Consider the following 23,180-nt stretch of genomic DNA (forward strand, 5'->3'; position numbering starts at 1 on the left):
ACAGAAGAGTTCTGAGCCTTTTTGCAATCCCTTTCACCCTCTGGATAACATTGGGTACTGCTGTATGCAGTGGTGGTGTAGCTGTGTCGGTTCCAAGATATTAGAGAGACCAGGTGCATGAGGTAATATCTTTTATTGGACCACCATCTGGTGGTGGGAGAGACGAGTATTCAAGGTTACACAGAGCTCTTCTTCAGGGTTTTGCTGTCAGTTATGGTTCCCAAATAGGCATTAAATTAAAATGTAAGTTCTTTGATAGAACTGAAATACCTAGACTAATAAAAAATACAAGACACCAGATCTGTTGTAGTGATTTATGTAAGGTTTTGTGTTTTGAATTGCAGTACTTTGAACATCTACTTTAAGGCATTTATTTTGATTTACTGTTATATATACAACCATAGGTGTGAACATCTCACTTTGTAAAGATATAAGAATAAAAGTTTTTGTCACAAAAAGTGCTTAGTGCCTACTGCCTCAAGTAGGTTTTTGCTTGGTAATAAGTGTTTGTAGGATCAGACCTTAAATTAGACATAATACAGACCAAGGAGTCAGGAAAGTCAGATGAAAGTCACATAATTGGGTTTGTTCATTTTCATTATGTACCTTGTTAGCACTAAAGTTTTTTTTAAATAATAAAACATTCAGCTCTTCCGTCATCAGTAGATTTCAAAGCGCTGTACAAAGGAGGTATCGTTAGCCTCATATTACCGATGGGAAAACTGAGAGATGAAGGTACCTTGCCCAGAGTCACACAGCAAGCTGGTAGCACAGCCGGAAATAGAACTGAGGTCTTGAGTCCCAGTCCAGTGCTCTACCCACTAGGACACACTGCCTCTCACATAAAAGAGCTGACGCTGGCTAGGATAAGGAAATAATCTTGGAGGAATGGTGCTTCCCTCATCATTCACTGAATCATGGTCTTGCATCCATCACTTGAAATGCCTACTGTTCTTCCCTTGCTGTCCCCCGTTATTTATGTTAACCTCAGCTTGCAACCGGTGGTCCTGCTTTATGGCAGCAGTAAATGATTACACAGTTTGGCCTAAGTGTTGGGAAGCCAGCTCACCACTTTTCTAGTATTTCACTGTGAGAAGGCATTCCAGTCATGTGTTACTTGTGTCCCTATGGAGTAGGTATGATATTACATGCATGTTTCCTGAGGAGGCACAGCTGAAGGAGAACTTGTTTAAAGAACTATATTCTTAAAAATGTGAGTTGTATAGCTCCTTTATGAGTCCCTCATCCCCTGGGACCTTTAAGGTACAAGTCAGTACTGTAAATGTAAATAATAGACTAACTCCTTAGGTCTCCATACAGTTTTTACTCTGTCCTTACCCAGGTAGATGTCCTACTGAAGTCAGTGGGAACTTTGTCTGAGAAAATATATGAAGAGGACTATATGATGTGGTCCTGAGTGCAGGACCAAATGCATGGGAAATTCCATTGGACAAATTAACACCCTTAACATTACTTGTTCAAAGCTTAGGTCTTAATATTTTATTAAAACTGTGTTTAAACTGAAATGTATATATTTTTCACCTTTATAATCAACTTGTTTCTCCTTCAGGAATCACTTAATGATAGCATCACACCATAATCCAGTATGCTTAATTTTGTAGCTTGCTGATATACAAGCAACTGTGATGTTAAAATCGTTTGAATGAAAGTGAAGCGAAGGATGAGCAAAATAAGGACTGTCTGAAACTGCAACCCCTTTTAGTAATATTACTACTAACTACCTTGCACTTCTACAGCACCTTTCATTCAAGGGCCTGAAAGCATTTTTCAAACATTAAGTTTCACAACCTGCCTTAAACTCATGACTGAACTATATTCGTTCCCTAAAATTTCCTCAGCACTGCTACCATGGTGTAACTCCTCCTAGTGATAGCCACAACAGAAGCGGTGTAGAGCAGCTGTTGGCATTTTAAAAACCCCACTCTGAGCAGGTTTGGGCTACATGGCTGTTAAAAAGCTGTGCCCAGTGGTGCATTTGTTACACTGACAGACCCCAGTCATTGGCAGGTGGGATCGAACCTGCGGCCTCTGGAGCTTAAAGCATGATGCTCTACCGCGTGAGCTAAAAGCCAACTGCTTGTTAGCTAAGGCTGTAGAGGAGACTCATTTTATCTCTCTCTTTAAGTGGTCTCGGTGCCACTAGATGGGACAGAACATCACACCCAGGAGGTGTGTGGGTTACACATTCATTCCATTAGGGCCACTGCCATTATTATGATAGCAACAATAGGAAATTTTAGGAAAGTGATTCTAGTACAGACAACGCCTTAGGTATCTGAGAACTTCACAACATTATCAGTGCATCAAAATTACCTCTGAAAGGTAGATTTCTCTTCCCTTATCCTTTTTAAGCCAGTTCCTCACAATAATAAGTGACTGACGGTTGACATGAGGAGTCTTTTGGTACGGCATATCTGGGAAATGCTGATTGACACAGATGTGTCTTGCAGCACTCTGTAAAAGTTGTGAGATTCAGACTCAAGTGCATCACCTGTGGAAGTTTTTTCCATCATAATTGTGTGCCGTTCATGAATAACATTCTTCCCTACATGTTTTGTTTCCTTGGAGGTCTGGGGAATCATGAGCCGCCACTGGCCAGCATTTTCTTTATTTTGTTTTGTATGAAATTGAGATATTTGAGAACAGACAATTACTTAATTTCTACTTCCAGTGCTACAGGTTCATGTTCCTGCACATAGGTTTCTGCTAATCTCAGGCCCCCAAGGCGCCATGACTGCTTTGCTATCCATCAGTAAACACAGGGCTCTTAACACACAGTGAAAACTGGAGATGGTAGGAGGCATGAATGATGATTACCTAAAGGATTGTTCACTTCTGTATGTTAAAGAGCCGTCTGTCAGACCTTAAGGGCTGCACTCTGGGAGAAAACACACTGTGGAAGAAAAACACACAAATCCCTGTTATAGTTTGGATGAGCATTTTCAGGGAACTGCTCCTATCCATGCACATATTGAGGGAACATTTTTAGTCTGGTGATGGTGTTTATCATCCCACACAGACATTAGTTCCCTTTGTGGTTCATTAGATGTAAACCAAAATGTAAGATGTGCTTCAGAATTTAAAATAGTGCAGTACTGCCCCTTAATACCACAGCTTACAATAGTATTGCTACAGTGTACAGTGCTACTTCGATAGAATGATCTGGGAAACCTTGTCTAGTGATTCAAGACCAGGGGTCTAAAGACCTGTGTTTTAATCTTGGTCTGATGATGATTTACTGTGACCTTGGGCAAGTCACTTAACTGTTCAGTGCCTCATGTTTCCTATCTGTAAAATGGGAGATTAGAATTTACAAGGATGTAGTAATATTTTATTCAATTAATGTTTGGGAAGCACTCTGAAACACTAATATGGAAGGTGCTATAAAAATGCTAAGTAGTGTTATATTATTTTTCCAAGGATTGGACAGCTGCTCCTATAGGCATGTCTGAATCTCTCCTTGCTGCTGCAAGAGGCTATTCTGCTGGGTTTTCTCAGTACAGTGTGAAATAACTCTCCATCAGATTGCTAAATTTACTTTATAAACTTGTACAGGTTTTGTACATGGACCAGTTCCCCAGAGCCCATAGTCTGGTATTAAATCTCCACCATTGTGTGAAAGATTAATTCTTGGAACTCTGAAATCTATCAAAATGATTTTTTTCCATTAGTCAGGATAGATGGAGGTGCCTCTAGACTTTGTCTCTTTCTTTTATTTATTTTTTTTAATTGCACACCATCTGGTTGGTGAAGGTTTTTAAAGATTCCTTGTTCAGGTGGAGAACGCCAGATGGGATTTCAGGTAGTGTACTGCCTTTCTTCCTAATCTCCTTTGTATTAAAACAGTTGATATTAAACTGGCTTATTCCCACTGATGTTTTCTACTTCCACTCCTTTTAGCAATTCTGTTTTTTTTTAAACAACTATATTTGTCTTGTTTTTAAAAATCTCTTTTTCGTGGAAAATCATTCTATTTTTAAGTCAGTTTTAGGTTTCTTGGGTCCATCTTCCATCTGCTTAATGGCTTGAGGTGAGTTTTAATATCTCTGTACATTCCACACTCACTCTTTTGCTATCTGTACTTAGTAGAATATCACTTCTGTAAATGAATCTATAAATGAGTTTTGAAACAGCAACTGCTTGTCTCCTGCTACATGTGAAGCAAAGGTATTAAATAGTAACACAGAAACTGCTCCTCTTTCCCCTTGGCACACACAGTGTTTAGCTTACTTTGAAGTCCTCACTAAATTTGGCCATGGGTTTTCAAGCACCTGATACAGTACACGGCGAATAGAATAAGATTTGTACCTTCTATTATGGCTTTTTTTTTTAACCCTAAGTTCTCAAAACACTAAATAATTTAGTTGTACAAATCTGAGAATGTTTTATCCCCATCGGGAGAGAAAAGCCAGGAAACTGATATTATAGAAATTATAGATATTATAGAAAATGTTTATTGCTGAATAAAGGAATCACTTTGCATCACTCAGTGGCCTTCAGGTCTCTGACAACTAACATAAAATTATTTAACTGGTCTGTGCTTCAACAGTTTGTCAATCTGTAAAATGGGGACAATAGTACTTACCTTTACAGGAGAGCAGAATGGCTTTATTCATTAATGTGTGATGAAAAAGTGGAGTTCTTCAGATGGAACGTGTGCAATAGCCATTCATAGTATTGTGATTTTTAATTTATTTATTAAGTTACATTGATGGAGCTCAGCGTTTGGGGAAAGAAGCCCAAAATACAAGAAAGTTAAGCTGAAGAACATACATAGGTGCAAGATTCATTTCTTTAGTCATCAAAATTTTCTGTAATCTCCATTTAATTAATTCTTCTCTTCTGGCCTCATTAATTTGCAATACCAAAGATCATGTAGCAGCAGGATGGGGTGGAACTTAGAGTTTGATTCTAAAATGAGACACACAAACTGGGACTGTTGATGTCAGGATATGTGAGACATTGGAATGTGCTTGCTGCAACTCAGCATGACTTATCCAAGAGGGGATATTTTGAGAGGGTTTCTGAACTCCGACGTTTGGAACAAAAGCTGTTTCCTTTCAATGAGGCTCCCCTTCTTCTGAGAAATCAGAGACTGGATTTCCCTGGCTAAATCTTCTCATGAGTAATTGCCATGTCAGATTCAATGATATCCATACATGCTACTGGTCTGTTGGTAGCTTACCCAAAATGTTACTGGAGTGTTGGGAACATGGCTCGATAAGCAAACTGGCTTCTCTTGTCTTAGGCAGGAAATATCACTTCTGTACAAACACAGAGCTCTGCTGAAAAGAAAACCCTTTATATAATGCGCAAAAATGCATGTCTGTACTTTCATCACATTTACCATCCTACAAATATTCTGTTCTCCTCACTCTGGGATAACTGCAGATGCTGAAGCATGTTTAACATATTACCGACTCCTTTGCCCACATGCCATGAAACCTGATGACTAAGTGTTAAAATGGCTTGCTGTTTTAACTCATTTCCCTACACTGATTCTGATCTCAGCCTGATATGAAGCAGGAGACCCTGATGGATTTAATTGCTGCTGCCAAAAAGATGAATGCCTCCCCCTGTACATGCTGACAACCAGCAGTGCCTCTTCATTAGTCGTCAGGAGCACAAAACCTCAAGGGCATTGGTGATACTACCAAGTGAACTAATTGCGCCTGTGATATCTAGTGCACTTAGCAAGGAGGCTGTTTAATTAACTGGATATCAGTTTTATTGCGTACAGATATCTCAGTGCAAACACATGTTATTTTGTATCAAAGCCCCAACTACTATTCTTGTACTGCAACTCTCCTAATCATTGCTGTTCAACTTATTACCAGAGTGAATATGTCTTATTTATTTGGGAGATGGAGCACCTCTTTATTTTTATTGTTTTACGTGCACAAATGTGTTCACACACACACACACACACACCACACACACACAGAGTAAGTTTAATTCTTCCAAGGAAATGGTGTAACAAATCAAAAGTGCCACTTTTTAAAATGAGATCAGAGCTCCCAGAGAACTGTAGGGTCAGTGAGCCAAGAAAATGAACCTAGTGCAGACTCTGCTGCTTGTTTTCTCACAAGGTTAAAGCCGAGGTCTCAGTGTGAATAAACTCTCTTCCAGCTTGATGAGAAGTCATTATGACATGTAAATATTTGCGATTCCCATACTAAGCTTGCCTCCTCCAGTGTTCAAGTGAAAATAAATATTTCTTTAAAAAAATAAAACAATGTAATTACAATTCTGGTTCACACAGTGTTACCCTTGTACCAAAGTCTGTGATATTTCCAGATGCTGATCCCTGCAGATCAGTACTCTGAGCCTCAGGTTTAGCCATTTTGTTGTGTTTATTGCAGCTATGTGCTGTTCAGGACTTAGGGAAGGGCTTTGCTTTCAGGAAACCTGCTTTTCTTCCCAGCATTAGCAGTGATTCTTTGTGTGACCTTGTACAAGTCACTTATGTTCTCTGTGCTTCAGTTTTCTCCTCTATAAAAATTGGTATGCTAATACTGTTGTAAAGTCCGTTGCATTTCTTGGATAGATGGTGCTCTGTTAAATTAAATATTGTGGGAGCGGTATTTCAGAAGCATCTATGCATCAATAGATTACCTATTAGGAATATTTGTGGAGGTGATTGCCATGTGATAAATCAGAGCCATGTGATTTAAAAATGCCCCAGAAATATTTCCTTCTACTGTCCCAAGAGTGGAATTTCCCCCTCACAATATCACACATGCCTGAGTGCCAGGATTGACAAAATAAAGTCATGGCCTAGTAGAGTTGTGTTTATATATACAATGGCCACAACCCTAAAGTCTATTAACCTGCATAGTTAGATACTGGATCTTAAAAGTCCTGAGAGAGTCCAGTTCTCTGATGAACCTTTGCACTCTCTTCTATCACAGAGGGCCTGAGAGATCAGGTTTCTAAAATATTGTATTTTTAAAACTAGGCACGCTATTTTAGGTCATTTGTAGGGGATATCAGTTGCTGCTGAGCCCTGATGGTAGCTAAGTCATTTGCCTTTACAGGGAGAGGATGCAAAAATAGGTTCAATAACTTAAAAATCTAAAACATTGCCAAAAAATTTTTTTCTGTGACACACATGGCATATTCAGACTATAGAATAGTATGGTAACACAATTATATCATCTCTTGTCTTGGATCACATGCCTAACTTTTATGAAATCATGCTAATAATGTGCCCACATTCACATAAATAAAACCACACCCTATTTGTATTCCATGTGTGTGGAGGGGGGGCCTTATAAATATAAAATACATGTGTTATGTATAAATTAGAAAAATAAGAACTTGCTTAATAAGCACTATTCCCCACCTACGAATCTAATTTAAATAGATGTGAAAAATAAACCAAAAACCTCTGAATGTTTGTAGCCTTCTTGTACTTTCTTTTGAAATAATTCTTCTGTACTTCTTGGTCAGCTTTTCCAAATGACAGAACATTGCACAGGATAGAGTACTGCACAGTTACTTTAAAGTTTCCTATAACTGTATCTTCTTTAACACCTTTTGCTGCTACTCACCCAGTTACTACAGCTAAGATCAAAATGTTCATTTTATAATTCTCTGCCAATTATTTTAGAAGCAGATTACTACTATTTCTGTTTCCCCCCCTACATTTGAATATTCCTGTCATATTCACAATCAGGTCTTTTTTTTTAAATGGAGAAGTAAATACTATCACTACTCATTTATATGTTCAGCCCCTTCTGCATAGGCTTTTCTATGGCACTCTTGCTGTAGTATCTGATGGCTGGATGCTGTACAAGACTTCTGAGGAGAACGACAGCTGCACCTTTAAAAGCCCAGGCAGGAATTTTGCTAGAGTCACATCATGGAGCTAGGGGTAGCACATAAACCAAACAAGTTTACACTAGAAGCACCTTGGCAGTATAACAATACCAGTAAAGCACTCCTAGCGTGGACACAGCTTGTACTGGCAACACTGTGTTTTGTCTTGTGCAGAGTTAACAGCAATCAGAGAGCTCAGTTAGCCCACCTGGTTGCACTGGAAGGTAGGCCAGGCCTAATTAATGAATGTGTGATGAAACCCAGCTAGGGACTGGCTGGGTGGTGCTCTAAACAAAAAGTTTGGAGTGGAGAGAAGTTTGCCGGGAGAGAAGGAGGAACTCTGCAGTTAGTTTCCCAATAGTAGGAGTGAAGAGACCTGTAAGGCACAGGAGGGCTCTGTCAGGGTAAGGAGAGAGCCTGGAGAAAGGCTTGGTAGGAGGAAGTCCAGGGAAGTGGCAGCAAGGAGTCTGGTGGAGTGAACTTGGCTGCTTGTCATGGGGGGCACTGGACTGGAACCTAGCATAGAGGGGAGGCCTGAGTTCCCCTACTAGTCAATGGTAAGGTGGAGTGAAGCCCCTGAAAAGGGGATATGGGCTCCTGGAAGCCCTGAAAAAAGGGTAGACAAACCACTGGACCCAAAATTGAGGGTAGCAGCTCGGATGGAGGGTTTGTACCCTTGGGAGTTTTTTGTTGGACTTTCTTTTGCCCCAGCAGAGGTGGAATTAAACATGACCTGTCTGGAAGCCCAAGTCACAAAAAGAGGCCGACCACTGTGGGACTGGAGCAAACATTGCCGGGGAGTGCTAACTGGGAAAGAGCTGCTATGCCATGCCCAGCCACGAGGGAGTGCGTCAGCTGTAAGTCGACTCTTCTGCATGGTAGTATAGCTTGTTCCAGCCCCACCCCGCCCTCTCCAGAGCAAAATACATCATTTTGTTCTGTGTTAGAACAGTGCTTAGGACAACGGGGTCCTGGTCTATGGTAATACACTAGTAACAACAGCTGTGGTTTTTGTTTGTTTTTTGTTAGTATACCTTTCTATAATAGGGCTTTTGCCAGAACAGCTGTGTTGGTCGAGGATCATACCTTACCCTCTGAGTGACATAGCTATGCTGGCAAGTTTGTAGTATAGACCCGGCCTAACTGTTGGTAAGAAGGGACAATTGATAGCTATAATCTATCTAATTCTGTGTTGCTAATGCCCATACTGTTGTAGTCTCTATGATCTGCAGATGACGTTTGGAATGAAGTACTGACCTTGCTGCTGTGGCAACCTTTTCATCATAACTTGGAGCTAATGAGTGTGACAGGTTCTCTTTTGTCATTGCCAGCTTTAAGTTTTAAGAAACTCCAGAAGAGGAAGCCCAGCTTGTGATATGTGCATCACATGTGTGCTGGAGCCAGAGGGGAGCTGGTTCAGTATGATGTACATCCATCAGGAGCTGAATCACTTGTAAAGAAAGAGCATCTCCTCTTCGGCACCTCAAAAAAACCCATACATCCCGTGACCTGTATATTATGCTCTGTTAAGTATGGGGTGCAATAATTTGTTTACTAGCCTCCTATCTTTGTTTTCAGCTTAAGCCCTGGCCCTCTTGTGGTGAGGATCATGAACACCCATGAAGTTATAAACAGATGCACTTTCCTGCTGGATAGTCTGTTTATGATTATGACTATGTATTGTTGCATGCCAGCAATATGCTTGGCACCGTATACTGCACAATATACATAATCCCTTCACTACAGAGTTTATATTCCGAAAAAGATTCAAATGAAATAGAAGGCAGTGGGAGAACCAGAGGTGGAGACCATTTGGGGATTTTGGTGAATATATTTTCTTAAAAGCCGAATTACTAACAATAATGGTGATTTATTAATACACTAACTATATCTTTTTGCAGAACTTCGGGCTGATTAATTCAAATCAGCGTGTACAGTTTTTATGCCTATTAAAAGATGTCTGCTAGTTCTATATTTGCATGTCTAAGTCTTTCGGATTCCAGCTGCTAAATGAATTAACCAAGGTTTCATCAAATTTTATTATATTAAGCAAAAAAATAGTGCTGTAGGTTAAGGTTTCTACAGATGTCCCAAACTATCTAAATACCCTAGTTACCCACTGAGACTCCCAAAATGGACTGATGTCTGTCTGTCCTTCAAAATAACATGCTTTGATTTATAATAGTTTATAATAGTTTATAACATTCAATCAAGAACCTCGGTGTTTAATAAATGACAATTAATTAAAAGCCTAATACCTGCCGTATTGAGTAAATAGTGGTATCCCATTTTACGGAGGAGGAAAGTGAGGCTAAATGGGTTGCCTGAGATCACATGGTAGGTCAGTGGCAGAACTGGGAATAGAACCCAGAACTCATAAGTTCCATCCTCTGCTCTTCCTTGTAGCACTCCAGGAAGTTTGTGCTGTGCTTCAGGGAATGGTAATACACAGGTATTAGTGTGCTAATTAGCATGTGTCATGTTCTGGATTCAGGAATAAGGATACTCAAGATGGCAACACCCACTAGGTTATTTTGGACCAATAGATTATATACCCAGTGTTTGTGAACCAAAGGGCTTACCTTTGATGATAAAGTTTGTTACCTTTGGGTGGTCATTAGTGTATGAGTGGTGTGGGAATAGAAGTTTGCTTCAAATTTCCTCACTGACTTTTAACGACTGTGTTTAGTTTGTAGTCTATTTTGTCACTGTATGGGCACTGTTGTGCCTTATTAGCGGTGACCTTATGCATAGGCCTGATAGCTGGCTGCTTAGGGCACGGTAGGAGGCACCAAAGTTCTCTGGCCTCCACCCAGCTGTGCTGCAGTTGGTCTTTCATCCTCAGGTCTCTCCCTAACAGCCCCAGTAGCAGAGGAATGTCAGTCCTTATTTTAAGTATTGTCAGCCTTTTCCCCCCTTTCAATCTTGCTGAGAGTGCTGGGGTCCCCCATGCTTGCCTGTGGAGGCTGGGAGCTCTGCGGGGTCCCCCACGGCAACTAGGAGCCTGTGGGGGGTCCCACTGTTGCCTGCAGCAGCTGAGAACTGCAGCCCTGCTGCTTTGGGACTGAAGCAAAACATTTCAGAGGTCTCTGGAATTACGGATTCTGTGGCTTCCATGACCTCGGTGACATAATCTTAGCCGTAACTATTTGTTGTTCATCATGGTGAAAGCCAGATCAGCTGTGCCGTCTGGTACCCTGCAGAGCTACTTTGCTGCACCCCTAAGAAGAGGAAATCTGCTAGTATCTGTGTTCCTTCGAGCAGGAGTACCAGTTTGCCAAGTCAGCAGGTGCTGAGCACATCATTTCCATAGTCCTGGTGAGGGCCTAAGCACCAGGCACCAATCTCTCTTTGGTTTGTCTACATAGGGACACTCAGGAAAGTTATTCTGAATTAACAAATAGTCTGAAACAAGGTGGATTAGTTAAACTGCATTAACCCCCTGTGTGAACACTCTTATCCAGAATTAGTGTCCTTCAGTGAATTAAGTTAAACCATGTTAAGGACACTTTATTTCTGGATAAGAGTATCGATATAAGGGTTTAATGTGGCTTAACTAATCCACTTGAACGTTAATTCAGACTGACTTTCCTGAGTGTCTCCATGTAGACACAACATTTAATCTCTCAATACCAGCCTTTTAAGTGCACCATACAAGAGGTGATTCTGGTGCTGAGCATGGGATGCTATTCACTGCATGGGGCAGTTACAGACTGTGCACCTGCTAGGCATTTGTGTGCAGGTCAGGATATTCTTGTATCTTCTCTCCACGTTGCATAAGCACTTGCGATATTAAGCCCAGAGATTTCAATCTTTGTTAATTAAAATGAATGCTGAGTGCATAAGTTGCGACACTTAAGTAGTCACAAAACCTGGAGGGCTTTTCCCCTGTGCTGGGGAAGTATTTTAGATCCATCACATCCTTACATACACGTTATTCATAATATTTCCTGTTAAAACTTTTTTTATCTTCTTGCAATAATAATAATAATCAGGCACACAGCTTTAAAATAAAACCGTCAAGTTTGATGAAGAGCAATTTAAGGGATGATTTTTAAAAAAATCCTCCAAGGAGCTTTTCCAGTGCCTGATAATACATAAAGCTGAATGATGTTTTCCGTGGGAGGAGGAAAGGAACTCTGAGTATGTTGAAGCAAGCCAGACACAGTAGCTGATGTTCTCTTTTCATGTTCTGCTTTGTAGGCTGCACGTTTATGGGTGCAGCCTGCACTTCAGCCCATGCGCCGATTGTGTGCAGCTAAAAGGCCAGAGTCAGAATCTGCTCTTTAAAGGCTTCTTTCAGAGGTAATTATGAAAAATCTGACAGAGACTCATAAGCCAGTGTGCTGGACGCCAGAGGGAAAGGAAACCACCCAGGGAGGGAGGGTGATCTTTTCAGTTTGCCAACTGCAGCGCAATGAGTACAGGGTCTGTTGGGAAGACACCATCTGCTACCATTTGGAATGACTTGGCTGTAAGAGCACAGAGCTTGTTATTGTCCTCGACCTTGGCGGGGAGAAGCTGGCACTGAGCCCACAAGTCTGCTCTCTTTTAGAAGAGATAGTAGAGGCAGGGACATGGTGTTAAAACATCAACCGTCTCTGTCTGTCTTTTCATCCTGCAGCATAGTCTCTGCTGGAGTGGGATGGGTGAATCCAAGACACTGAATACCTGTCACCTGCTGCTAAAGAACAAATTGTGTTGAGTGAATGGATTTAACTCACTCTAGTTACTCAAGCAAAGGATCCCAAAATTATGACCAATCACATGCCTTTCAAGGACAACAACACTGCTAAGCTCGTATAAGCATAAGAGTAATAACGAGGTTTGTACAGATTGATGAGAGAATGATTTGGCTCTGAATCTTGATGGACTTCAGAGAACATCAGTGTAAATCAGGAGTATAACTTCCATTGAAGATAAAGGAACCACACCGGAATAGAACTAGTACAAGAAAAGTCAGAATCAGGGTGGTGGTGTTTTTTATATGTATCTCAAAATAAGAACTGACAAAGTAACCTGGCAAGAAGAGCAGACTGCTTTTTACTGCAAAGTTATCGTGGGACCAAAATAAATAGACATACATATTTAGGTTCCATCTGTTCTGTTTTGGATAATGCAGAGAAGTCATGGTTTTGAGAAGAGTTGTGTGTTTGAAACCATTGCCACTTTAGCTGCTCCAAGATGTTTTGTCAGTCTGTTTACTGGACATCTATTTCCACATTGGACATATATTGCAGATAAGCTGCAGGAAGCAGGCAGGTGCCTGTTAGCTACAGGTGTTGGGTAATGCTTAGATCTCCTCACTCTCCCACCTTCTTCCTTTCCTGTGCTTGTTTTATCTTGCTGTTGAAAATAGAGTGGATCAGATAGTTTCAAGAGTTATGATGTGCAACATTTCAGATAACTGTAGTTGAGGCTTCATTTCCTTGAAATAATAGGTATTATTTCCAGATAGTGGTATGTGTTTAAGAAGGGGTGTGACTAAATCAAGTGTTGCATAAACAATACAAAAGCAGAGCCTAAATGTTCAACTGCTCTTGTGATACAGAAGTGAGCTCGTGAAACTTGTTGTATTTTGTATCATAACTACAAAATAAGCATTTATCTTTGGTTTCTTTCTGACAGATCCAAGATTTTATAATTAAAATTCAATGTTTTGATTACAATTATGTATTCACATGCTTTTAATACAAATGCATTAAGACAGTTGCATCATTAGAACAATAATTATTGAAAATCATGATTACAGTGGAGTTACTGCTACAGCATAAAATCAGTTATCTAGTTAGTTATAAGGGAATGACTGTAATCATCCTACACACATTACCCTGGCACTCAGAGCTACTATCATAGAGAGAAAGGGAAAGGACAGCAGAGAAGAGAAGGAAACAGGTGACCTGGATACTGTGATACTGGCCCTGAATGTTGATGCTGTGGTTGGTGTTCTGAATGTGCACAGTATATCTTCACTCCAGTATTTTGTTCTCCCTATGTGTATCTAGAGGCAGTCCATGCAAATCCAAGAGAATTGTACCCCAAGAGACTATAAATCTATTTATTGTGGCTCCACATTACCCTTCAGGAAAAGTTTGTGATACCCAGCCAATCTTTATTTAAAATACAATAATTGCTGTGTTAAAACTGAATGCATATTTGGGAGCTTCTGTTAAAAGCCCTGTTAAAAGAAAGTTAGACTTCAATGCACTGAAAGCCATTAAGAGCATTCCCTAAGGGCTCTTTTCCTTACAGTGCAGGCAAAACATCTTTTAAAACCCAATATATCTCCAGAGAAGTGAATTTCTTTGCAAAAGAGGGGTATGTGTGTGTCTGTGTGTGTGTGGATTTATTGTGTGTCAAACACAGCTGTGTCTACACATGGGGATGATGGGGGAGGAAAAATGTAAAAGTTGTTTTTCACTTGAAAGTGCTTTTCCTCTCTTGGAACTTCAGTGATAAAACCACAATTCAAAGACATCTGGCAGTAAGTTTCAACACCAGAGACTGGATAACTTAGGTTTTTGTTCACGAAGTATGATTATTTGTTTGACCTTAAGTACCGTTATGGCTGCAGCTTTTTTAAACATTAGGTCTTTTAACTTCTTCTGCCTATATCCTGAACAGCTCCAATTCAATATCAGCACATTCTTTAAAAATAAATAGGTTAAAAACTCCTTTCTGGAAATGATATGAATGCTTAGTTCTCAAATTACCTTTCTCAAATAAGGATTGGACTGAGATTTGATCAGTTTTTCAATAGTAAATGCCATTTGACTGATAACACTATGCTTACAGAGATTTAACTACTGTGTAAGAAGATAGTGTTTGTCACACAGTGGTAAAACTTTGATCATTACTTAGGAGACTTGAGTATAGTTCCTGTCTCTTCCACTGACTCATACCATAACGTTGGGCAAGTCATATAAGTGCTGTGTGCCTCAGATTACTTGTCCCATAAAAAAGGGATAATATTTTTTAAAAGTGCTTTGAGTTTTTTGTTCTATAGGGCAAATTCAGCCATGTCACGAGTGCAGTGCCATTGACTTAAGTGAAGTTATACCTAATTTATAATTTCTATGTACTCATTACCATAATTGTTCATTTTATTATTAATATCCTATAATTAGGATCTACATTTAAAGCATCTAATAAATGTATTTTGAACTCTTTGTTAACTAAAGGGTAGCAGGCCAAATTCAACCCTGGTGTAATTGGGAAGAGACTCCTTTGAAGTAACTGGAGATCCATCCCCTTAGAGTTGGATCTGGCCCAGCGTATTTTTGGATGCCATGAAGGCAGGGTAAACATGAAATAATGCAGTTTAATTCTTCCAATTTCTCCCTCCCTTCTCCCAACACAAGTGGCTGAAAAGCAAAACATCTGAGTTTTGCACAGCTCTAATGGTGAGGAAAATTCTGGTTCTCTTTCACAGTTTCAGTGTTAATCTCTATTCCGTTATGTTAAGTGATGGGGAGATTGTTTTATAGGTCGTATGCCAGTTCTTGTAGTGGATACGCCATTCATTTAAATATAGGGTTACCAGATAGCAGCTATGAAAAAAACGGGACGGGGTAGAGGGTAATAGGTGTCTATATAAGAAAAGGTCCCAAAAAACAGGACTGTCCCTTTAAAAGTGGGACATCTGGTCACTCTATTTAAATATTATGATGGCCAATCATGACAGAACATATTTTTTCCAGGCTTTCTTAAAGAAATTTTAACAAGAGATGGACTTTTTCCACTATCAAAAGGAGAGAGAGACGGCTGACCTCTCTCTGCCCCACATAAATGCTTTGTTCTTCAGCAAAATAAAGAACACCATCTTCTGAACTGACAAGCTTGTGTTTCCTTAAGTATACCATGCTCAGGCATGTGCTTGTTTATACTGTGGTGTTGTCTTGGTGAGCATTCTGAGACTAATCTATAAATAGAGACCAGCTTCCAAAAATCTGTTTCTTAATCCCCTGCTGAAGTGGGTGACCAGACAACAGAAACAGCTTGTAAACAGATAAAGCTTTGTCCCTGATGTGATGCCAAGCTGTTAGCCCAAAGCCCTGGTTACTTTGCTGCTGCAGCTTCCAATTCATTGTCAACTTTGTATTATAGCAGCATCCTAATGGTCATGTAACCAGGCCTTTGGCTCTCCTTGTACTTATGCTGGTCTATTCCAGCTTTCTCACTGTACCACTAGGGGAAGGGACTGCAACACTTATTTCTGACCAGCTTTTATCTCCTCATTCCTGCTCTGCCTGCCTTAGTGTCAGAAGTATTTTCATCCTCCAAGTTACCCAAAAGTCTGTCATTGCATTACCTCCCAGTTCCTTTTGCAGTATTCATAGGAATACTGATTTGCTTTTACTAAATTGCCTGATCTCACCGACCAAGTGTGAACACCAGGGAGCTACACAAAAATTCATGACAGTGGAAATGGAATTCCACATGTGGGACTTCTGCAGAATACTGTGTGAAACAGAGAACTTCCATCCTGTTTGAAATGAGAATTTTTATCCTAGCATTTCAGTGCCTAGGACCATGACTCTTGTTTACTGCACAGTTGTTTTATACAATTCCAAGTACAGCAGAAAAGTTGCTGCTGTCTTGAACAAATCTCTTGGTTTCTCCGAGCTCCTATGACTTTGTAACGTTGGGAGTGATATAAAAATGAGTGACAACATTAATGTCTCTCTTTAACTGTTGGTGATGTACTTTGCTAGGAAAGTATACCACAACACTCCATCTGCAGCTTCCTGCCATGGCAGCTGCAATGCCCACAGCAACTAGTGCTGTTAATGAAACCCTACCTGGATAAGGCTGGTGAGAGCTGCATACCACCATATGATGGTTCTGTAATCTTTCACTATGCCCAGCCCTCTCTGTCATCACCCTACTAACGTGCTTCTCTACAACAGACTCTCACTCCTGCTTGTCAGTTCCAGTGAGCCTTTATTGCTTTTGGGAATGCATTATGTCAGCTATTCTGTTAAGCTTTTCATCATGTGATCTAATAAGCTTTTGCCAATGTACTTGATGCTCATGTAAGCAAATGACAGAGAGTGAAGTGGCTTAACATGCAGGCACTAAGGTGAGTAGATATCCTTATGTTAAGACACATCTGTATTTATTACTTTTTAATCTGTGTCTTAAAGTTCATGCTTTGTGGGCTAGTATATTAACCGTTCTAACAATCTAGTGTATACACACTTAGTTTTGCACTGATGCTTTTTTTCCTCCCAGAAGTTAGTTTCAGGTATAGTATCATTGGCTCAGTTTTCCTGCCTTGTCTGACCAGTGTGTTGTTGAGATAGTTTGGAACAGAGATTGGATAGTTTGGAACAGAGATTGGTATTTTTTTTATTTGCAACTGCAATTTGTATATTTATATGGGCAGGCAGGTGTTGACTGAGAGAAAGAGATAGTATATCTGATGATCCTTTTATAAATGTGATTGTTTTACTTTTATTTGCATACCTGTTGGTCAGGTCTACATAATTGATTCAGAATTCCACATGAGCAGTAACCATGGTATTTTATCAGAAGTCACGCTTTGTTCTCTTTCCTATGCTCTCTAAAATATGTGTGTGAATTTTAATATGTATACACACATATAATATTAAAATATGGTATCATTCATCCAACTTTTATATAACCTGTCTGATTTAGATTCAAATACCTTTCATCAAAATGTAGCTTGCTGTTTGAGAACACTGATAGATTCTGAGCCAGATTTCACCCTCAGAATTTAGAGCTGTCACTGAATTTATTTTAGTGGGACCGAGGGCAGAATTTGGACTTTTTTGCTGTAACTTATAAACTCATCCAGAAATATGGTTTGTTTCATAGCAATAAGGTCTCTTAGTTGCATGCACAGTATCTTGGAGGAATTTCAAGTAGAGAAACTCCTTTTTAATCTGTACAAAAGTTCCCAGCTCTGGGTTTGGCAGCAGTGATCTGTTGCTGATTTTGTTATTGTTTATGATTACTTTGCATAGAGAAATTAAAGATGAGCAATTAAGTCCTTTCTAGGAAACCAGCAGTGTTACCCCAGGGAGGCATTTGGTTCACTGAATTTTGATTATCAAAATGTAAATTCTGCTGAAACAATGCAATATGCTAAAAACTATTTTGAAGATGTTCTGTGTCCCAGTCACTCGATTATTCCGCCGTCTAGATCCTGACCAGTGTCCCATTGCCCAGCTCACTGACATGGTGGGACATGCTTTATAGAATGGCTGACACGCTAAAGCAGTCGTTCTCAAACTTTTGTACTGGTGACCCCTTTCAAATAGCAAGCCTCTGAGTGCGACACGCCACCCCCCCCCATAAATTAAGAACACTTTTTTACATATTTAACACCATGTAACACTGCTGGATGCAAAGCAGGGTTTGGGGTGGAGGCTGCCAGCTCGCGACTCCCTGAGGGGTCCCGACCCCCAGTTTGAGAACACCTGCTCTAAAGGCATTAGTCAGAATAAAGTCTTGCTGCTATTCTCAGGAAAGGAAGACTGGAACAAATGGCTGATATAAACCGATTCAATGCGGGCAGGAGACAACCCTACCAATGAGAATTTGAAGGTTCATTCATATTTGAGATGTTGTTTTTGATCTTTTTAAGCAAGAGGTTGCAGATGAATGACTCATCTGACACCATATTCAAAACTATCAAAAAAGTTATATATCTGTAATCGCAAATATTCTCAAACTTCCTTCAAGGGAGGAAGGCAGGGGAAGCTGGTAAATCATGTGTGCTTTTGTCTCCTGCAAGTGTTGATGGTATCAAAGGAAAACTTAGTCCCAAAAAATTAATTGTGTGTATATGAAGCCTGCATGTAACTCAGTGCTACTTTCTTGCTGTAGAGTCTAGATTACATTGAGGGTCAGTCTGATTTTGGAGAATGCATGCTTGCTCTCTCCCAGTTACAGGACAGGTTTCAGAGAACAGCCATGTTAGTCTGTATTCACAAAAAGAAAAGGAGTACTTGTGGCACCTTAAAGACTAACCAATTTATTTGAGCATAAGCTTTCGTGAGCTACAGCTCACTTCATCGGATGCATACTGTGGAAAGTGTAGAAGATCTTTTTATATACACAGAAAGCATGAAAAAATACCTCCTCCCACCCCACTCTCCTGCTGGTAATAGCTTATCTAAAGTGATCACTCTCCTTACAATGTGTATGATAATCAAGGTGGGCCATTTCCAGCACAAATCCAGGGTTTAACAAGAACGTCTGAGGAGGAGGGGTGGTAGGAAAAAACAAGGGGAAATAGGTTACCTTGCATAATGACTTAGCCACTCCCAGTCTCTATCCGCACAGACACACCCCTGGAACCCTGACCTGGGATATTCTATCTACTACCCAAGATCCATAAACCTGGAAATCCTGGGCGCCCCATCATCTCAGGCATTGGCACCCTGACAGCAGGATTGTCTGGCTATGTAGACTCCCTCCTCAGGCCCTACGCTACCAACACTCCCAGCTACCTTCGAGACACCACTGACTTCCTGAGGAAACTACAGTCCATCGGTGATCTTCCTGATAACACCATCCTGGACACTATGGATGTAGAAGCCCTCTACACCAACATTCCACACAAAGATGGACTACAAGCTGTCAAGAACACTATCCCCGATAATGTCACGGCTAACCTGGTGGCTGAACTTTGTGACTTTGTCCTTACCCATAACTATTTTACATTTGGGGACAATGTATACCTTCAGATCAGTGGCACTGCTATGGGTACCCGCATGGCCCCACAGTATGCCAACATTTTTATGGCTGATTTAGAACAACGCTTCTTCAGCTCTCATCCCCTAACGCCCCTTTTCTACTTGCGCTATATTGATGACATCTTCACCATCTGGACCAATGGAAAAGAAGCCCTTGAGGAATTCCACCATGATTTCAACAATTTCCATCCCACCATCAACCTCAGCCTGGTCCAGTCCACACAAGAGATCCACTTCCTGGACACTAGAGTGCTAATAAACCATGGTCACATAAACACCACCCTATACCGGAAACCTACTGACCGCTATTCCTACCTACGTACCTCCAGCTTTCACCCTGACCACACCACATGATCCATCGTCTACAGCCAAGCTCTGCGATACAACCGCATTTGCTCCAACCCCTCAGACAGAGACAAATACCTACAAGATCTCTATCAAGCATTCTTACAACTAAATACCCACCTGTGGAAGTGAAGAAACAGATTGATAGAGCCAGAAGAGTTCCCAGAAGTCACCTACTACAGGACAGGCCTAACAAAGAAAATAACAGAACGCCACTAACCGTCACCTTCAGCCCCCAACTAAAACCCCTCCAATGCATTATTAAGGATCTACAACCTGTCCTGAAGGATGACCCAACACTCTCACAAATCTTGGGAGACAGGCCAATCCTTGCCTACAGACAGCCCCCCAGCCTGAAGCAAATACTCACCAGCAACCACATACCACACAACAGAACCACTAACCCAGGAACCTATCCTTGCAACAAAGCCCGTTGCCAACTGTGCCCACATATCTATTCAGGGGACACCATCACAGGGCCTAATAACATCAGCCACACTATCAGAGGCTCATTCACCTGCACATCCACCAATGTGATATATGCCATCATGTGCCAGCAATGCCCCTCTGCCATGTACATTGGTCAAACTGGACAGTCTCTACGTAAAAGAATAAATGGACACAAATCAGATGTCAAGAATTATAACATTCATAAACCAGTCGGAGAACACTTCAATCTCTCTGGTCACATGATTACAGACATGAAAGTTGCTATATTACAACAAAAAAACTTCAAATTCAGACTCCAGCAAGAAACTGTTGAATTGGAATTCATTTGCAAATTGGATACAATTAACTTAGGCTTGAATAGAGACTGGGAGTGGCTAAGTCATTATGCAAGGTAACCTATTTCCCCTTGTTTTTTCCTACCACCCCTCCTCCTCAGACGTTCTTGTTAAACCCTGGATTTGTGCTGGAAATGGCCCACCTTGATTATCATACACATTGTAAGGAGAGTGATCACTTTAGATAAGCTATTACCAGCAGGAGAGTGGGGTGGGAGGAGGTATTTTTTCATGCTTTCTGTGTATATAAAAAGATCTTCTACACTTTCCACAGTATGCATCCGATGAAGTGAGCTGTAGCTTACGAAAGCTTATGCTCAAATAAATTGGTTAGTCTTTAAGGTGCCACAAGTACTCCTTTTCTTTTTGAGTTATAGGACAGTTTTAACTATTTTTTCTCACTAGACTTGTCTGTTCTAAGTATACTGTCTGTTCAAAGAGTTACAATAATCATTCCAGGAGGCTTCATTTTGTTCCTGATTTCTGTCTGTGCAGTAGTGAAATGAGGAGACGATAATAGGAGATTATTTGGGGTCGGTACTTGTGTAGACTTCAGAAAGAAAATAAAATGATCTTTCCAAATTCTATGGCTACAGAGAGAATTCACACAAAGTTCCATCTCTTTTTGAGTCTTCTTGATCAGATGGAAGGCATTTGGAAACTGTTCAGTCACAGTCTGTAAATAAAGCCCTGCAAATCCACGGATATTCCTTTACATCTGCAGACCATTTTTGCTGATTGTGGATGGATGCGGATCCAAATTTTATATCTGAAGCCCTGAAAATCTGCAGATTTCTGTGGATCATTTTTGCAGATTGCGTATCAGATGCAGATACAAATTTTGTATCGTGCAGGGCTCTATCTATAAACACAAGGGTCCCCAATCCATTCTCAAATATGCACATTCTGGGTCACATCCTCAATTGATATAAATTGGACCTAGGTTGACTTATATCAGCTGAGGATCTGGCCCAAAAACTGCAGTTGGCTTCAAAAAGTATTGTAAAATTGCAGTCCAGATGTCTGACAATCCTTCCCTCTATACGTGTCTGATCCAAGGCTTATCAAAGTCAATGGTCGTCCACTGATTCCACTGATGTTGGATCAGGCCTTAAAACAGAAATCTTAAGAGAATAAAATATTAGAAACACAATGAGCTATTTGATGGTTGCTTTGCAAACTTCTCTTTTTCTAAACATTAACCCGGTGATGTGGACAGCTAGTGATGCCTTCCGGAGGGCCCACTTATCCCATCATCTGTCTTTCTCTTACAGACAAATAAATCTTTCTTTATAAGCCCCTCCCCACCATCACCACAACCTCCCCCCCCCCGCCAAACCTAAAACCTTATAAGCAAAGTAAGTAAGTAGACTGTTCAATTTAAATTTAAATAAAAAACCCTCACCAACTTTGAAATAAAAATTGACTGATCTGTGTAAGTGAAAGGTTTTATATAAACGTGGTTTTAAAATTGAGTTACCTTGTGCTGCTGACTTCCCCCTACTTTAAGTTGTATAAAAAATACTTTCCAGGTAACCGTCAACGCCCCAAAATGTTGTAATATTTTCCATGCTGCCTTTTAACCAAAACAAGTAACACAGTGACAGTAGTATTTCAAATCTGTTGTAGTCCGGGGCTGCTTTGAAGTCCCAGAAAAACAGAACATACAGTAATCATGTACTGTGAAAAACAACTCAAGCTGAATGGTTTTTGTTTGTTTGTTTGTTTTTTTTGTTTTTGTTTTAACTCCTGTTCTAGTTAGGTAATAGAGGTGTGAGGGGGTGGTCTTATAATGAGAAGTCCCAACAAAGTTCAGGGCTGCAGCTATGACTCAGGAGTAGAAGGGAATTATTTCTCATGAACAGAAAGAATCTGTCAGTCGGGGAAGAGACTAGTCTTTGCTCTAGGGCAGTGGTTTTCAATCTGTGGCCCACGGACCCCTAGGGGTGCCCAGACTATGTCTAAGATTTCCAAAGGGGTCCACATCCCCATTCAAAAATTTTAGGGGTCCACAAATGAAAAAACATTGAAAACCGCCACTCTAGGGAATTTGCCATACACAGAACAGTCAAAAACAGTACACGGTGTGAGAGTTGGTTTTAGAATCAAACAGTAAATTGGGGGAAAAAAAGTCTGTTTCTATTAAAGTGGATACTTAAAAATAAGACTTTACTGGTTTTTAAGGCATATTAAACTCCGTTGAACTTGATATATTATACACCTGTGGGCCGCTGTGCCTAGGCATGGTCTCCTTATGGTATAGAAGAGCTGTGATAGCTGCCCAAAGTCAAACAGGAAGTTAGTATCAACCTTTTAAGCTCAATTTTCAAATATCAGCTCCCCCTCTCCCCCGCCCCCCGGCTTCCATGCAAAAAGAAACTGATCTTCCGAAAATGTCCTGCATTTCATCCCTGGTAACAGTTACTTTCCCCCTACCCGCTCTGGTAGTCTGACAGAAATTGGAAAAGGAGTTTTAAAGTTA

The 23,180-nt window shown here is 40.4% G+C and overlaps 1 protein-coding gene across 5 annotated transcripts in view; it reads left to right on the plus strand.

The window, feature by feature from the left end:
* The window catches only part of ARHGAP24 (Rho GTPase activating protein 24), a 337,318-nt gene that overhangs the window by 126,345 nt on the left and 187,793 nt on the right, over nt 1-23,180 (plus strand). The window contains exon 1 of one of the 5 annotated variants that reach the window (XM_073340573.1): nt 16,774-16,924. The exons of the other annotated variants lie outside the window; for them this stretch is intronic. The gene's annotated coding sequence lies outside the window, so the exon portion shown is untranslated. Of the gene's footprint in view, nt 1-16,773; nt 16,925-23,180 lie in introns of those variants that run through there. 5 annotated transcript variants of the gene reach the window in all.

This window comes from Lepidochelys kempii, chromosome 4, assembly GCF_965140265.1.
Source record: "Lepidochelys kempii isolate rLepKem1 chromosome 4, rLepKem1.hap2, whole genome shotgun sequence".
NCBI classification, from domain to species: domain Eukaryota; kingdom Metazoa; phylum Chordata; order Testudines; family Cheloniidae; genus Lepidochelys; species Lepidochelys kempii.